Consider the following 16657-nt stretch of genomic DNA (forward strand, 5'->3'; position numbering starts at 1 on the left):
ACTAGATTTTGGACTTCTAACCTTTAAAATCATGAGACAATAAATTCCTGTCGTTTAAGTCAACCAGTGTGTGGTATCTGTCATAGCAGCCCTGGTGGCAAACTAAGACAATGACTTTTGTTTTTTTAAACTGGTGATTACTGGTTTCTGTTTTGTAAACACTGATTCCTTCTGGTCCCCACCTTTTGCCCAAAGAAGGAAATCGGAGGAACTCAGAATTGTTTCTTTCTCAGCCCATGGCACTGCAGAGTCTAACTCTTACATCCCTTTCAGCAGGTCTCCGGGCAGCGTGGAGATGAGTTGTCATCCACTCCCGATCTCACTTGTTCATAAAAGTGTTTATGCAGCATCTGCTATGGGTCAAGCTCTGTGCCATTCACGGGGACACCCTCCAGGAGCTGACCCCATACTGGCCGGCCCTCCCCTCACTCAGGTGTCCTCACCTGCCCACCTCCCTCCCCTCAGGCAGGTGTTCACATCCAGGAGCTCACCTGTGCTGACCTCTCCCTCCCCTCGTGCAGGGTCGCACTTACTTCCAGAATGTGGAGGGCACTGGCCGTGCACCCAGCCCTGGGCTGAGATCCGCGCGGTCTCTCCCTCCCGAGCCTGTGTCTGGGAGCCCCTGTCTCTGGGCCGTTCTGGGTGGATGGAGTTGACAACACACGTTATTCGACAGGTCCCACCGGCAAACCTCCAAGGGGCGCTGCTTCCCCAGGGGAAGGAAGCGCGCGAAGGTGAGCGCTTGGTCACTGCGTCAGGCCAGGGGAGCACAGGTTTGGGACCTGGGGAGGAGAGAAATGCTTATGTTCCTCCAGCCACACAGGATTCTGCCTTGGGTGAAAAAAGGCTTCTTTTCAGCTGCCCATCCTATTTCAGTCGAGTAGAGGCAAAGGGGAGGCAGCGCCCCAGACGCTTTCCTCCCGCCAGTCTTCCTGCGGTTGCCTCAAAACCCCTCAAGTTGTGCGCTTGACCTGGAACCGGAAACGGTCAGAGCAGCGTCTTTCCTGTGGCTTGTTTCCACCGTCTGTGGAGGAATTTAAACCGTGGTAGTTCTTTTTCCTGGGGAATTAAAGCATCACACGTGTTGACTCTTTATTGCTCCAACCTCTGCCGTAAACACCTGTCTAAATTACGAGCTGGTGTCTTTCTGCAACGGTGAAAACGGGGGAGCGGAGCTGTGACTGGAGCAGACACCGGGAGGCACAGCGTGGCCTCGCTTTCCGCAGCCCCGGTGAGCGTGCTGCTGTCTGGTGGGCACCCGCGTCGTGCCATGCCTGACTCTGACCCGGGGAGGTGCCCTCACCTTTCGGTGGCGATATGGGGAGCAGGTGGGGCTGTCAGGCCAGAGGCTCCGTGTTTCCAAATGTCAGGGTAAGATTCCCTGCGAGGGGCTGATGAGAGGGCAGGTGGGGGAGACCTTCCCTTACCGCGGCCAGGTGCCTTCAATCCTCTGTCCCCATCGGCCCACCCTGAGCCTGGCAGGCACGAGGGGGACGCTGGGCAGGAACCTGCCAGCTGGGGGCTTTCCTGGTCCCTCTGGCATTGTGCTGACCTTGTGCAGTGGCTGGTCTGGGGCAGGCCTTTGCGGGGAAAACTTCTTGGTCTTTAGGCTGCACACAAGGTGTGCACAATTGGACAGTTGGACAAATTAGCTAACTTTCTGCACCTCAGTTTCCTTGTGTGTTAAGTGGGGTTAATGAGAGCCCTTAGTTCCTAAACCTGGCACGGAGAACACGTTCTGTATGTCGGCCACTGTCTCTGCTGTTCTTAGCACTGCATCTGTTCACTTTTGCTGAGAAACAAAGGAGTCCAAAACTTTATGGCTTGAAACAGTCCTCACTGATCACTCCTCACAAATCTGGGGGTTGGCTGGGTCCTGGCTGGGCTGTGGCTGGATGCTGTGGGATGCCTCACAAGTCTGGGGCTTCAGCCGAGGTGCCTGGGATCTTTTAGGATGGCCGAGGCTTCTCCATGAGCTCTCTTCCCGAAGGCTGGTCGGGAGTGCGCACAGAGTAGCAGAGACGCACAGCAGCCGGAGAGAACAAGCCCCCAGTGCACATGCACTTTTAAAGTCTTTCCTTGCTTCACATTTGCTAATGTTTCATTGGCCCAAACAAGGGACATGGCGAATCCAGATTCAAATGGTGGAGAAATAGACCCTGGAGCTGTAAAATATTGTGGCCATGGTAGCTCAGTTCACAAAGCTCTGCTGCCTCAAATTACAGGTTTATTTAGCTAATCTGAAGAAAGAGATTTGGGTGTCAGGTAAATTTTTTCAGTTGCTTCATGAGTTTCTAATTTGCAAAGCTTTCACCAACTCGGGGATTGGTAACTCAGAAAAATGTCTCTTTTTGCTTCTTTTTAGTAAGAATTTTATATATCATTCCCTTTGTGTTAGTACTCTCATACGATATTAAAACCAGAAGGGAATTTAACAAATTAATCTATGCCAGCTTTCTTTGAATGCAGACTTTAATGCATTTGAGTAACTACCTTGGCAGTGGCATATGAATTGCAGTTTTGTTTTTCTTTTCCTCTGACAGTTGCACATTCAGTTGGGGGACTGTGTCTGCATCTTCTGAAACAGGGTTCCTGGAGAAGGAGGAAAGAACCTTTATCACTTCATTTAATAAACAGGCTTGCTTTCTTGTTTAAATTTTTGGAAGTGTAAAAATTCAGCAAACTGAAAAGAAAAAGCAATCATGCCTATGCCCACTGTCCAAAATTAACACTAATATTTTATAGTTTTTCCTTCTGACATTTTTTAACATAGAAAATCACTTTATTTTCCTAAGTAATGTAATGATACATGGTCATTATAAAGAATTCAAGCAAAGCAAATGTGAAACAGGTGAAATTTTACAAATCACTCTAGTTCCCACCATTAACAGTAACTACCATAAATAATAGGTTCACCTTATTCTAGACAATTCTTCACACATATATATGCACAGAGTGATGGCTGGCTGGGTGGATTAAAAGTGTGATGATCTCTCCATTCATGTATATACACCGAGAGGGAAGGGGAGGGTGGACAGAAATAGTGTAATGCAAGTGGAAACTCACTATGGTCATTCTTTTAATAAAAATAATTACATTTGATCACTCAGATTTAACAGAAGGAGGAAAAACAAAAACCTAAACTAAAGCTTGAAGGATTGATAAACTTATTTCTTCACCTTAAAAGATAGGCCCAAAGGTGTCTTTAAGGAGACTAGAGAGATTATGGGGAAAAAAAATGTTTGGAGTCAATACAGTTTTGAAAACATCAAGTTTCAGTTTCATGAAGAACCAATGAACTTCCTGCTCTGAAAGATAGGGAAAATTTCACTTTCCTGCTTTCTTTTAGTTTTTCTCCTCACTTCCTGTTTTTTTGTTTTAGTTTACTTTGATATTAATTAACTGGATTTAAGTTTTTATTAAGAAGAGCTCATGGATATTGTAATACAGAACTTTTTCATATTTGAGAATTTAGCACTATTGACTTTATTACCTAACAATATCTTGGTTGGGAATAAAATTCTTGGGTCGGGCTGCTTTCCTTCAGAATTTTTTAGAATTTTTTCAATGTCTTCAAATATTACATTTAAATATTGTTGTGGAGAAGTTTGAGGTTATCGTGATTTTTATTCCCCCTTTGTAGGTGATTTGCTTTTGCTTTGTGAGCACCTGAAATATTCTTCTTTATATTGAAGTTAAATAGTTTAGTTGGGACTTATCTTGGTGTTCTTGTTCTCTTAAATTTCCCAGGAAGAAGGTATGCTCTTTTGATCTGCACATTCAGCCTTCATTTCAGGCACTTTTCATATCTCGTGTCTTTGAATATGTCATCAGATCCATCTGTTTGGTTCTCTTACCTCAAGCACACCAGTTTTTCCTACATTGGGCTTTATCTGTCTTCGATATCTAATAGTTTTTCTAACTTCCATAACCCCATTAACCTTTTCAGCTGTATTCACTGTGTTTTTGTCTTTGGCAGTCCTTTAATTTCTAGAAGTAACCACCTTGATACCTGTGGTTTCTATTATATTTATAATGACATTTTGGGTCCTGAATTTGTTTCATTTCCCTTTTCATCCAATTCTATCATTGCTTTTGTACAACTTGATTATTCCATAGCTTCTGCTTCCTGAGCTAGGCTTTCTTTTATGTTATTTTGGTCTGTTTTGCCTGGTATTCCTTTCTTTTATTTTTATTGTTTTAGTTTGTTTGCACAATGGTCATGCATTTCTTTTCACCTTGCTCATGTTTGGGCAAGCCTCCAAGGTATTCTATGAGCTTTGAAAAAAAAAAGGTGAGCAACTATTTGAATCTCTTCCAACCTTTTCCATCCCCATTTGTTTCCTCCTCATCTCCCACACCCTATTCTAAGAAAGAGTTTGAGGGCTGACTGTTGTAATCTGCCTAAGGAAGTGGTTGTGTTGAAGATGGAGGGTGAGGAGAAAAGAACCAGGAAAGCTCTGCTGAGGTGGTGTGAAATCTTTGTTAGACTATCTGGTTTCTGCCCCCTTTCTACTGAGATTTTCCTAAATACAGAATATCAGGATTCATGCCACCTGACTGGGGACTTTATTCCATTCCCTTGGGGACTGCCCCAATCCAGTGCAGCCCCGGAACCACACTTTTTCAGAATCAGGCCTTTACAAACAGGCTTTCCAGACCCAGATGGATTCCAGATTACAGTGTTTGTGTTCTCAAATCCAATTTTTTTTCATCCTCTTTGCTCACAGAGAAGAGAACCACCCTTCAAGTTACAGTTTTCTAAGCTTAGGATGAACAACTGGATTAATTCACGCTCTTCTTTTAAACTCTTATTATGAAATAATTATAGATTCATGGGAAGTTACAGAGAGGTGCCTTGTACTCTTTGCCCAGTGGTTGCATCCTATATAACTATAGTCTAATATCAAAATCAAAAATGGGGCATTAGTACAATGCATATGCATAATTTTACATCATTTTATTTGTTTAGATTTGTATACCCACCACAATCAACATATAGAGCTGTTCCATCACCATAAATTTCTCCCTTGTGCTACCCCTTTAGCATTACACCTTTCTCTTCCTTCCATTATTCCTGACCCCTAACAACCACAAATTTTTTCCATGTCTATAATTTTGTCATTTTGAGAATCATACAGTGTATGATTTTTTTTGAACTGGCTGTATTTTTCATTCTGCATAATACCCTTGAGAGTCATTCAAGTCATTGCATGCATCAATATTTTGCTTTTCTTTATGGCTGAGTAGTATATGATATGAATGTGCCATAGTTTGTTTAATCATCCATTAAAGGGAATTTTGGTTCTTTCCAGTTTTTGACTATCACAAATAAAGCAGTATGAACAATCATCTGTAGGATTTTGTGTGGACATAGGTTTCATTTCTCTGGAATAAATGCCTAAGAGTGCAATTGCTGGGTTGTATGGTAATTGTAGGTTTAGTTTTTTAAGAAGGCACCGAAGTATTTTCTGGGGTAGATGTACTATTTTACATTTCCAGCAGCAATATATGAGAAATCCAGTTTCTTGCCATCTTTGTCAACATTTGGTATAGCACTGTTTCTTGTTTTTGTTTTTTTTTTTTTCTCAATTTTGGCTCTTTTTATAGGAGTGGAGTGATAGAATATTGTGGTCTTAATTTGCATGTCCTTAATGGCTACTGATGTTCACATCTTTTCATGAGCTTATTCCCCATCTATATAAGGTCTTCAGTGAAACGGTCGTTCATGTATGTATTAGCTTCCTATTTCTTCTTTAACAAATCACCACAAACTTAGTGGCTTAAAACAATGTAAATGTATTAGCAGACCGTTCTAGAGGTCAGAGAAGTCCAAATCGAATCTCACTGGTCTAAAATCAAGGTGTCAGCTGGACAGCATTCCTTTTGGAGACCTGAGGGGGCCATCTGTTTCCCTGCCTTTTCCAGCTGAGGTTGCCTCCTTTCCTCGAATCATGGCCCTTTCCTCCATCTTCACAGACTGTCCTATCTCGAATTCTCTCTGCGTCCCTCTACCACTTATAGGAAGGAACCATTGTGATTACATTGAGTCCAGTCTAATATACCAGGATAATCTCTCCATCTCATTCAGCTGAATAACAGCCTTACTTCCATCTGTGACCTTCAGTTTCCTTTGCCCCATAACCTAATGTCACAGTTTTTGGGGATTAGGTTGTAGACATCTTGGAGGGGCCATTCTGCCTATCACAATGTCTTTTATCCATTTTTCAATGGGATCGTTTGTCTTTTTTTTTTTTTCTTCAGCTGTTGAGTTGAGGATTCTTAACATGTTCTGGATAAGTGTCCTTTGTTAGATATATGGTTTGCAAATAATTTCTTCCCGTCTGTAGCTTGTCTTTCATTTTCTTGACAAGGTCTTTTGTATAACAAAAGTTTAAATTTTAATGAAGTCCAATTTACCCGCCCATTTTTTTCCTTTAATGGATTGTGCTTTTGGTGTCATGACTCAGAACTCTTCACAAGCCCTAGGTCCTGAAGATTTTCTCCTATTTATATTCTCAATTTTATAATTTACATTTAAATCTATGATTTTGAGTTATTTTGATGAGGTGTTAGGTTTAGGTGAAGGTTTTTTGGTTTTGGTTTTTTGCCTTCAGATGTCCAATTGCTACAGCACCATTTGTAGAAGACACTTTGTTTCTCTGTTGAATTGCTTTTGCGTTTTTGTCAAATCAGGTAGCCATGCTTGTTGTGGCTCTATTTCTGTCTTCTCTATTCAGTTCTTTTGATCTATGTCTGTGCTTCCGTCAGTACACACAGTCTTGATTACTATAGCCACATAATGTCTTAAACAGGTAGAACAATTTCTCCCATTTTAGTTTTCTTTTTCAAACTTATTTAGCTTTTCTAGTCCCTTTGCCTTTCCATATGGGCTTTAGAATAATCTTATCTATAGATACACAAAAGATTTGTTGGCCTTTTTGATGAAGTTGCGTTAAACTTTTATATCAATTTGGGGAGAATTGTCAAATGTTTTTTCTCCATCGTTTGATGTGATCATGTGATTTTTCTTCTTTAGCCTGTTAATAGGGTGTATTACATTGAGTTTTGAATATTGAGCCAGTCTGCATACCTGGAATCACATCAGTTGGTGATGGTTATAAATTCTCTTTATATATTGGTGATTTCTATTTGCTTGTGTTTTGTTGAGGACATTTGAATCTATATTCCTGAGTAATATTGGTTTGTAGTTTTCATTTTTGTGACATCTTTGTCTGATTTTTGTATAAGGGCGTGTGGTATAGGTCTAAAATTAAGGCCCAATATTATGTAATACCTTAACGTGGTGTAATTGGAAGTCACATTAATATATATATTCCCCCTCTCTTCCCTTATCCTCTTTGCCAATCTGTTTCTTAACTGGTGTACTAGACCACTTACATCTAATGTAATTATGTTAAAGTTTATGTACATTATTTAATTTTTTGTTTTTTAATTTCTCTTGTCTTCCTGTGGATTATCAGAACATTATTTAGAATTCCATTTTGATTCATCTATAGTATTTATGAGAGATTCTTTTTGTATAGCTTGTTTAGTGTTTGCTCTAGGCATTGCATTATGTATGCATACTTTGTCAAAGCCTACTGGTGTCAGCGTTTTACAAGTTCGAGTGAAGTGGAGAAACTTTACCTTCCATTAAATTCTTTTACCCTCCCCTGCTTATAAAATCATTTACTTAAATATTTCCTCCACATGGATTGAGAAACCCATCATACAATTTTATAACTTTTGCTTAAATCATCTTGGAAAACTCAAGAGGAAAAGGAAAGTCTATTGTATTTACTCCTAATTTTACTATTTGCATTTTCCTTTTCCCTGATGTTCTAAGATTCCTTTTATCACTTCCTGACTGTTTTGAGAAATTTTTTAGCAATGCTTTTAGGGTAGGTCTGATTGTGATAGATCCTCTGTTTTGCTTCAACTGAGGATGTCTTGATTTCCCCTTCATCACTGAAGGATATTTTCACTGGGTGTAGAATTCTGAATTGACTATTCCTTTCTTTTAGTACATGAAAAATGTCATATCACTTTCTCCTGGTCTCTAGGCTTTGTGATAAGAAATTGTTTTTTTTTTCCTCTATAAGTGATGCATTATTTCTCTCTGGCTGCTTTCAAGATTTTTTTCCTTTGTCTTTAGTTTTCAGAAGTTTGGCCATTATATATATGTTGGTGTGGACTTCTGGATTTAGTCTCAGTCTTTGTTCAGGTTCTTGAATCTGTAAGGTTCCCCCCCACCCCCAAACTTGTGAATTTTTCAGCCATTATTTCTTATTTTCTCACCCTGCTCTTTCTCCCCTCTAAACTCCCACAACGCAACTGTTAGATCTTTGTTATAGTTCCCCCTATTTTCTCCCTGTTGTTTCAGATTGGGTAATTTCTGTTGTTTAATCTTCAAATTAATTGATTTTTCTCTGTCATCTGCATTCTGCTTTTAAGCCCCTCTAGGAAGTCTGTTTTTATTTCAGGTGTGGTTTTCAGTCCTAAAATATCCATTTGGTTCTTATTTACATCTTCTGTTTATTTGCTGAGACTTTCTATATCTGTGCTGAGGCTTTCTATTTTTTCATTTGTTTCAGAAATGTTTGCAAATGCTTGTTGAAGCATTTTAAGATCCCCTACTTTAAAATCCTTATCAAATACAGCATGTGTGTTATTTGTTGTGGGCATCTGTTGATTGTCTTTTCTTGTTCCATCTGAGATCTTCCTGGTCCTTGGTAGGATGAATGAGTTTCAAGTGAAACCTGAACAGTTTGGGTATTTATAAGACTGGATCTTATTTCAAGATTGCTTTTAGCAGCCCCCTCTAACACTCCAGTGGGTGAAGGGGGGGGGGGTGCTGCCTTGCTAGTGTCACTTGGGGGTGGAGGACCAGGGTTTCCACTCTGCCTTCGTTCATACCTGGGAGGTGAAGGACTCCTTGTTATAGGGAAGGGGTGGGAGTTCAGGCTCCCGTGGGGCCTCCGCTGATACCATCCTGGCTGAGACAGGGAGGACTGCCATGTTACTCTCCCACATAGCCTCAAGTGACAGCACAGGGTGAGGTGGCCTCCTTACTGCTGGGCAATGGTGAAAGTCCTTTTTTGCTGCCTCTTCTGTCACTCTCCCTATGGGGAGGGGAAGGGATACCTCATTACCACCAGGTGGGATGGAAGTGCGGGCTCCACAGCTGGCCCCCCTAACACCACCACAAAGAGTGAGTTACGGAGTCTCATCATGATCTAGTGAGGGTGGAAGTCTAGGCCTCTCTGCCCAGCCTTTGCTGCTGGGGGTTGGGACAGGGCTGAAGTATTTTCTGTGGTGTCTGGTTGAAGTCGAGCAGTTATTGTCTAAAAGTTTTCTGTCTCGCTAAGCTGCCCCTTTTCTGGTCCCTCAGAGAGAGGTGGCTTTTCCTGAGACTTTTTGTCTGATCCCATTGGCATTTCCAAGTTGCCTGCTTCTCCAGCATGAGGCAGAAAGAAAACCTAAGGTAGTCACTGCTATGTTATCCTCTGGGACCAAGGACTCTAGTGAGTTTGCAACGTCTCTCGACCTTTCAGAGACTATGTTTGCTTTGTATATAATATCCAGTGTTTTTAGTTGTACTTAGCAGGAAGAATAGGGAAAAGTATGTCTACTTCAATTTCCCCAAAAATAGAAGTCCATTCTTGAGCTCTTAAACTTTTGGGGAATATGTTTCCAACTTTGATTAAGCTTTGGAGAAATAATATGCATGTGGTTAAGAGCTCAGCTCTAGGGTCAGATTGATTCAATGTTAATTCCTAGCTTAGCAAATTGTTAGCTGGATGACTATAGACAAGTTACTTAACCTTCTGAGCCTCTATTTCCTTGTCATTATATGAGGGTAATAGTTCCACTAGTATAAGTTATTTATTGCCACCGCAATGCTGCATAAGGAACTGCCCCAAGACTCAACAGCTCAAAACAGTCTCAACAATTTAGGATGGGCTCAGCTGATGGTTCTGCAGATCTGAGATGGGCTCATTCTGCTCTTCATATTCACTCCTGGCAGTGGGTGAGCCATCAGCTGGGGTGACAGGGATGGCCAGGCCATGTGTCTCTCCACCAGCAAGCTAGCCCAGGCATGTTCTAGTGGCAGAGGAGCTTCAAGGGCAAGAAAGCCTAATCAGGCAAGAATTTTTCCAGCCTCTGCTTGTCACATTTGGGCTCACTCAGAACTGTTAGTCATTAGGCTTGAACTCTATGTTCATAACAGAACTCTTCCATGTTCCTTTGGTCCAGCCCCTCCTCTATAAGCCAGCTCTAGTAAAAGGGTTGCTGCTGTGCTCCATGGATAAGACTCCCTGCCTTGGCCCTATCCTCCCCACCCGGCCCCATCCCACACCGTCCATTCCAGGCCTGGAGCAGCCTGCCGCCTGAACCCTGTTTCCCAAGGTTTGCTTCTGCCACCCATGCCTGCCTGTGGCAGCCCCCGGGGCTGTGTTCAGCCCACCCATGGGGTCATTCTCGGCCCTGGCCTTCCCTGCATCTTCCTGGGTTTTCCTTGTTGCCTATCTCTAGAAGGTTCTTCCATGGCTCGCTCTTGTCCTAATGGTGTTTTTGTTTGTTTGTCTGTTTTTTGCCTCAGGGCTCCACTGGTGTTTGACTGTACCTTTGTTTCTGACATATTTAGGTCCTAAGGAAGATTCCATGCTGGCCAGATACTGAGCTGGGTACAATTGACAGGGTTTGGGGATTCCAGGAAGGAATATTTGAGGTGCTTTCAAGTCCTTCTTTAATGGAAGAGCCACAGTTGTGAGGGGCACAGAATGAACCCGTGGGATCACCAACGTGATGATATGGCACTGAGAGGCCAGGGAGGGCTGGGGGTTGCTAGCTGGAGAGTCAGGGGATCTGCAATAGGCTCACATTTTTCGGGTTTCCAGGTTCATAGATCAGAACCTAAAGCCTCTCTGCTTCCAGAAAAGATAAGAAAATATGGGGTTTTGACTCACTGAGGACCCTTGGAATAGTGGGAAGAGGTGACCATTAGATCGTGCATCTTTTTGTCACCAGACACCCCAGTTAAAGATCATTTCCAAAGCACACTTGCAGTTGTTTTCACTTATGAAAATATCCCAGTAGACCCATAATTTGGCAATGCATATATAATCAATTGTTTTAAAAACAGAAGTGATGTTGGCTATTATAATGTAAACTGTTTTCTAAATGAAAAGAATTAAAGGAATGTAATTGGAGAAGTATACAAACAGTGTTTAATATGCTGCTTCTTGCAAAGACATATTACAGCTTATAATCTTCCTTTATGGGTTTATGTTGTTAGTGTTTAATCAGGCATGCGAATGTATTCAGGTGTTAAACCATTCTATTAGCTGGGAAATTGCACTATTATTTGCTGAGCTGTTTATGCTATATTGTTGTTGGCTCTCTGAGCTTCTCTTTCTCTTGCTCCTCTTTCCCTGGTCTCTGCAATCTGTATAATTGTCTTCTTTACTTTTGTCTTTATAAAGCTTTAAATAGAATTACTGGTAACGATTAACTGTGTCAGAATCGCAAAGTTCTGGTGCTTTACAGATTAATTGTAGAGACTTGTGCGGATGGTTTAAAAGACACGCAGGGTTGAAAAGATCCACAGAAATGCCGCAGGAAGGGACTCGGTTCTAGGATGGAGAGGGGCTGTGGAGCTCTGGCCAGTGCCTGACCCACGAGGGGAGGATTCTCAGGAGGGAGCCAGTGCAGACCACCCCTGTCACTGACCAGCCTGAGGCTGCCACATGTGGGGCTGTCCTTGGGGACATCAACTTTCACCTCAAATTGCTGTAAGAGCTCTTTGGTCACCTCTTCTGGGAATTCTACTAAGGGTTGGTGGCAAGTGAACTGCCATGGGGATGTGCCCTCTCTCCTGGGGAAGCAACAGTGAAAGGTTTTGCCTGAGTAAACAAATCCCTTTAAAACACTTCTGTATTAAAAAAATAAATTTAACTTTATTTTGAAAGAATCTTAGACTCACACGGAAGTTGCAAAAATAGTATACAGAGAGTTCACTTGTGCCCCTCACCCAGCTTCCTCCATGACCACATCTTACTTGACTAAGTACAGTTACCAAGACCAGTGTGCTGGTTTGAATGTATTATGTCCCCCAGAAAAAGCCATATTCTTTGATGCAATTTTGTGGGGCAGACATATTAGTGGGGATTAAGTTGGAAAGTTTGGATTAGGTTGTTTCCATGGAAATGTGCCCCACCCAACTGTGGGTGATGACTCTAATTGGATAATTTCCATGGAGGCGATACCCCACCCATTCAGGGTGGGTCTAAATTAAATCACTGGAGCCATATAAATGAGCTGGCAAACAGAAGGAACTCAGTGCAGCTGTGAGTGACATTTTGAAGAGGAGCCACAGCCAAGAGGGACACTTTGAAGAATGCACAGGAACTGAGAGAGTAGCTGCAGATGAGAGACATTTTGAAGACGGCCATTGAAAGCAGACTCTTGCTCCAGAGAAGCTAAGAGAGGACAAATGCCCCAAGAACAACTAAGAGTGACATTTTTGAGGAACTGCAGCCTAGAGAGGAATATCCTGGGAGAAAGCCATTTTGAAACCAGAACTTGGATCAGACGCCAACCACATGCCTTCCCAGCTAACAGAGGTTTTCTGGACACCATTGGCCATCCTCCAGTGAGGGTACCAGATTGTTGATGCATTACCTTGGACACTTTATGGCCTTAAGACTTCAACTGTTTAACCAAATAAACCCCCTTTTATAAAAGCCAAAAAAACAAACAAACAAACAAAAAAACACTTCTGTATTCATTTGTTCACTTATTCACTCATTCATTTTCTTTGTCTCCCCATAGACTACTTTTCTGAGAGGATTATGATTCAATATTGCCATTGCAGAAAATCAGACTGATTGGATTTTGGGTTCAGAAATTTATAATCTACTGGCTACGGTAATCCGTTTAGATGCCCAGCTTTGAAATCAGTTGCATAAAGTTGCAGAGCTCTTCAAGGTGGCCGCGACTGGCCTGGAAAATCAGTGCAGGTGCATTCACTGAAACCTATTCTGTTTGTCCAGTTTCTGTTTTGTATTGGTATTGGTGTCTTGAATTCAAATAAGGAATCCAATGTTGCTTTAAGAAATAATTTTGGCAAAATTGAATATAATATGCAAAATGCGTTGTGAGAATGGGGCCACTTTACAATTAAAGAAAAAACTTGCTTACACAGAATTGAGTATTAACAGGAAAAAGAACAAATTATCGGAGGTTAGATATAACTCTTCTTGCTATTTGACTAGAAATGTTTATCCAGCCCTGCTACTTGCAAAACACATTGCTATGGAGTATGCTTCTGTTAGCAGAGCTTAAGTTTAGTTTTTTTTGTTTGTTTGTTTGCCTTTTTTAAAATACATTAACTGGAGGGACAGAGGGAAAAGGATTAAAGAAAACTTAAAGAAGCTTACTAGCAATTCCCAGACTAATATATTTGCTTAAGCCTGTTATTACTAATTACTAGTGAAAACAGACAATATGGCTAAATAACTTTCAAATTCTTTGTAAAGTTAAGTGTTTAATTTGGAGTGGTCAGTCCTACAATGACTGGAACTAAGGGTGACTGAGAATTAAACTTGTGAATTCTGAATGTCTGGGTTTTATGTGGCCATCTTTACATCCATAGCTCTGACAGCTTTATATGATGAATAGTATGGACAAAAAAAAAATTTTTTTTCTGATACTTGGCCATTTCAATTACCACTGTTACCCCCTGGGCAACAGCTTCCTCTAAGATTGTAGTCATGGAAATGAAGCTAAGAGAGAACTCTGAATGAACACTGCTGAACGAGAACAGGCCTTGGGCATCGTATCACACCAGTGGTTTGTTCCATAAAACGGGGATAGTGTTGGCTCGTGACAAAGAAGAGAAAATTGGTGCTACACCCTATAGTTAATGTGACAACATGCAGTTAATGAGTACTTAATGATCCTAGTCTGCTCATTTTTGTCACCCATTTGAGAATGTCACTTGTTTTATACTTAGCCCTATGGTGTAGGATTAGCTTCATGTTAAAGTGAATTAGTCAAGGTTCTTTAAAAATTAGAACAAAAGTGCTAGAAAATGTGTACAGATATGAAGAGACTGAAAGTGTATACACTTATTCAGGTAATATATAATTAACTTAAAGGAGTTTTTGGCTGGCATATGTGAACAGGCAGTGAATTTTATTTTACATTTGGTAAGACCTGAACTTTAACATGGAATATTTTTTAACCTGAAATCCTTCTTGGGGGAATATCAAAAGCCCTACCAAATCAGTCACTGTTCTTAGGGGAAAATAATCCCAGCAACCCTGATTCCCACATGAAGAGCGTAATTTTAAAAATCAAGGAGCCCTATTTCAAAACCTGTGAATCAGTCATTTATTGATTTGCTTCATAAGTGTGTTTCTTTATTAGGTTTTTAATCTGTTTTTGTTTCTGTACTCCCACATTTTCCCAGGAAGTTCTCATTTTTGTTCTTCATATAGGAAATGTGTCCTAGAACTCTGCGGCTCCAGAAAAGAGGTAGAATTTGTTGGTTTTAAAAAATAAAAGTGCAAATCTCTTTCTAGCATGTTTATGTTCTATAAAGTCAATTTAGCAAAAGACTAAGCAGCACTCTGGCCACTGTTAATATTACCATGAATGAGTGAAGAATATTTTTCTCATTTTCTGACTTTTGAAACATGATATCCCTTGCCTTGAAATAACTGCAGGTCTACAATTTCCTTACTTTAATGCTGAAATTTCACATCCTCAGGCCTTACCCACCAAAATTTATACCTCATCTGGAAATGAGAACTCATTTCTTGTAACAATACAAAATCAAGTCTTTGGGACTAGAAAAGAAGTGAAAGTAAACTTGTTACTCTTTTTTTTTGTCTTTTAATTATAGATGTTCAGAAAAGAATGTTAGTTCTGATATCTTTTATGGGCTTAAATTAACCGCAGTAAAAACTCAAGAAGTAAAGATAATGCAGTTCACGGAACCAGCCATAGATGTCGACACAGTACGTAGCTCCTTAAAACCTTAAAGGCTCAAACACATCTTATTGGCTCAGGGGGCTGAATTTTTACCATTAGAGAGTTCTTTCTTTGCTTAAAGCATTGTTGTTGGAGGTAGCTACCTTTGGAAGGGAAAACGTGTTAGTAATTTTTTCAGCCATTGATGACCAAGAGTGAATTTCTAAAATTGCTTTCCAGAGAGACAGAGAACTGGTTAAGTTTGAAGGCAAAAGGTAAGAACAGACTGGCAAATACGGATGATTGGCCCCTGCCTGAGGTGCTTTGTTTGCCAGGGGAATACCAGGGATCCTTGGAGTGGTTATGACTGGAGGGAGGAAAGACTGGCTCCCTAAAGACACCTTCCACTCAATTCTAAAAGAGCCTGGAAACCTTTCTTGTAGCTCCCGCTACTTAATTGAGAAAGCAGTGCATTTACAATTCACATGAAAATGAAGTACTCTGGTAATCCGAGTCTGGAAGCCATGAGAGGGGACCCAGATAGCTGCAAGTACAGCATGGCTTTCAATTTGAAATTGAACACGTTCAACTCTGAGTTTTCTAATTTTGTTATCTCGTGCTCTTGGAGGTGAATGGACCAAACTTATAATTCTATTTTAATAGATCTTGTCATTAATCTCTGCCCATAAATATTGCTTCATTACATTAATGTACCTGAAACTGGAATCCAGAGTTGTTATGGAGCCTCCACATGGTCCAGAGGTTAAATGCAAAGTTGTCTCACACAAAGAGATCTGCAAAAATAATTCTGGCTTTGTAGTTTTGATTTCCTTTCTATTGATTTACACTGGGTAAATTTAATTCCAAATCTCAGAGATGGCTGAGCTAGGCATTCAGTTGCGGCCTTGTAGCAAAGGAACCATTAAGAAAGTGGAGAGGGGAGAGCCATATGATTTTACTGGGATGAGGAATCAAGGGCTAATTTTATTCCAAGATCAAACTTGTGCCAAAAGCTTGGTAGGACACAGGTCAGTGCTATCGTTTAAGTAATAAGAATCTCATGTGTTTTGAGCATGTACTCAGATTCTCTTCATGTAGCATACATACAACTTGGGAAATAGAATTCTGGAGAGAACAGGAAATAAGAGTTCAGATGACTGTTCTGCTAAATGGTATCCTTAATTAATGCAAATTGAAAAACAACCAGTGGTTCCATTTGGGTATCCCTTCAAATTTTTATTTGAAATAATTCAATGCAATTAAAAAAACTAATTTCCATTTTAAAGTCATTTCCTCGGCCTAATAATCTAAGTGAACAGAAATCAGGCGTTCGCATAACAAATGCTCTGCCACCCAGTACAATCACACCCTCTTATGTGGAGAAAGGGCACTGTTAGAACAGAAGACAAAAGACAAGGGTGCCCCAGCCACGTTTACAGGTTCTTTGCAAAATGGCAGGTTTCACCACGCAGTGGATAAACCTATCCCCAGTGAAAAGAAAACCTTGACTTAGTATAATGATGCAAGTGTCTAAATCTTAAAAATCACCTCAGTTATCTTTTTCAAACTTGGAAGCTTTCAGTTTTTATTTTGCTTTGAAATGAATGAAATCTCAGAGTTTGGTTTCATGCTTTTAGATTTATTTCTCAGCATTACAAATTTTGGATAAGGACAT

The 16657-nt window shown here is 40.8% G+C and overlaps 1 long non-coding RNA gene across 1 annotated transcript in view; it reads left to right on the forward strand.

The window, feature by feature from the left end:
• Window positions 1-1137: 1137 nt before the first annotated feature.
• Window positions 1138-16657, forward strand: part of LOC119506674 — a 62389-nt gene continuing 46869 nt past the window's right edge. Inside the window, exon 1 of the long non-coding RNA XR_005211052.1 lies at window positions 1138-1231. This is a non-coding gene — a long non-coding RNA (uncharacterized LOC119506674). The remainder of the gene's footprint in view (window positions 1232-16657) is intronic.

Source organism: Choloepus didactylus, chromosome 12, assembly GCF_015220235.1.
Source record: "Choloepus didactylus isolate mChoDid1 chromosome 12, mChoDid1.pri, whole genome shotgun sequence".
Classification (NCBI taxonomy): domain Eukaryota; kingdom Metazoa; phylum Chordata; class Mammalia; order Pilosa; family Megalonychidae; genus Choloepus; species Choloepus didactylus.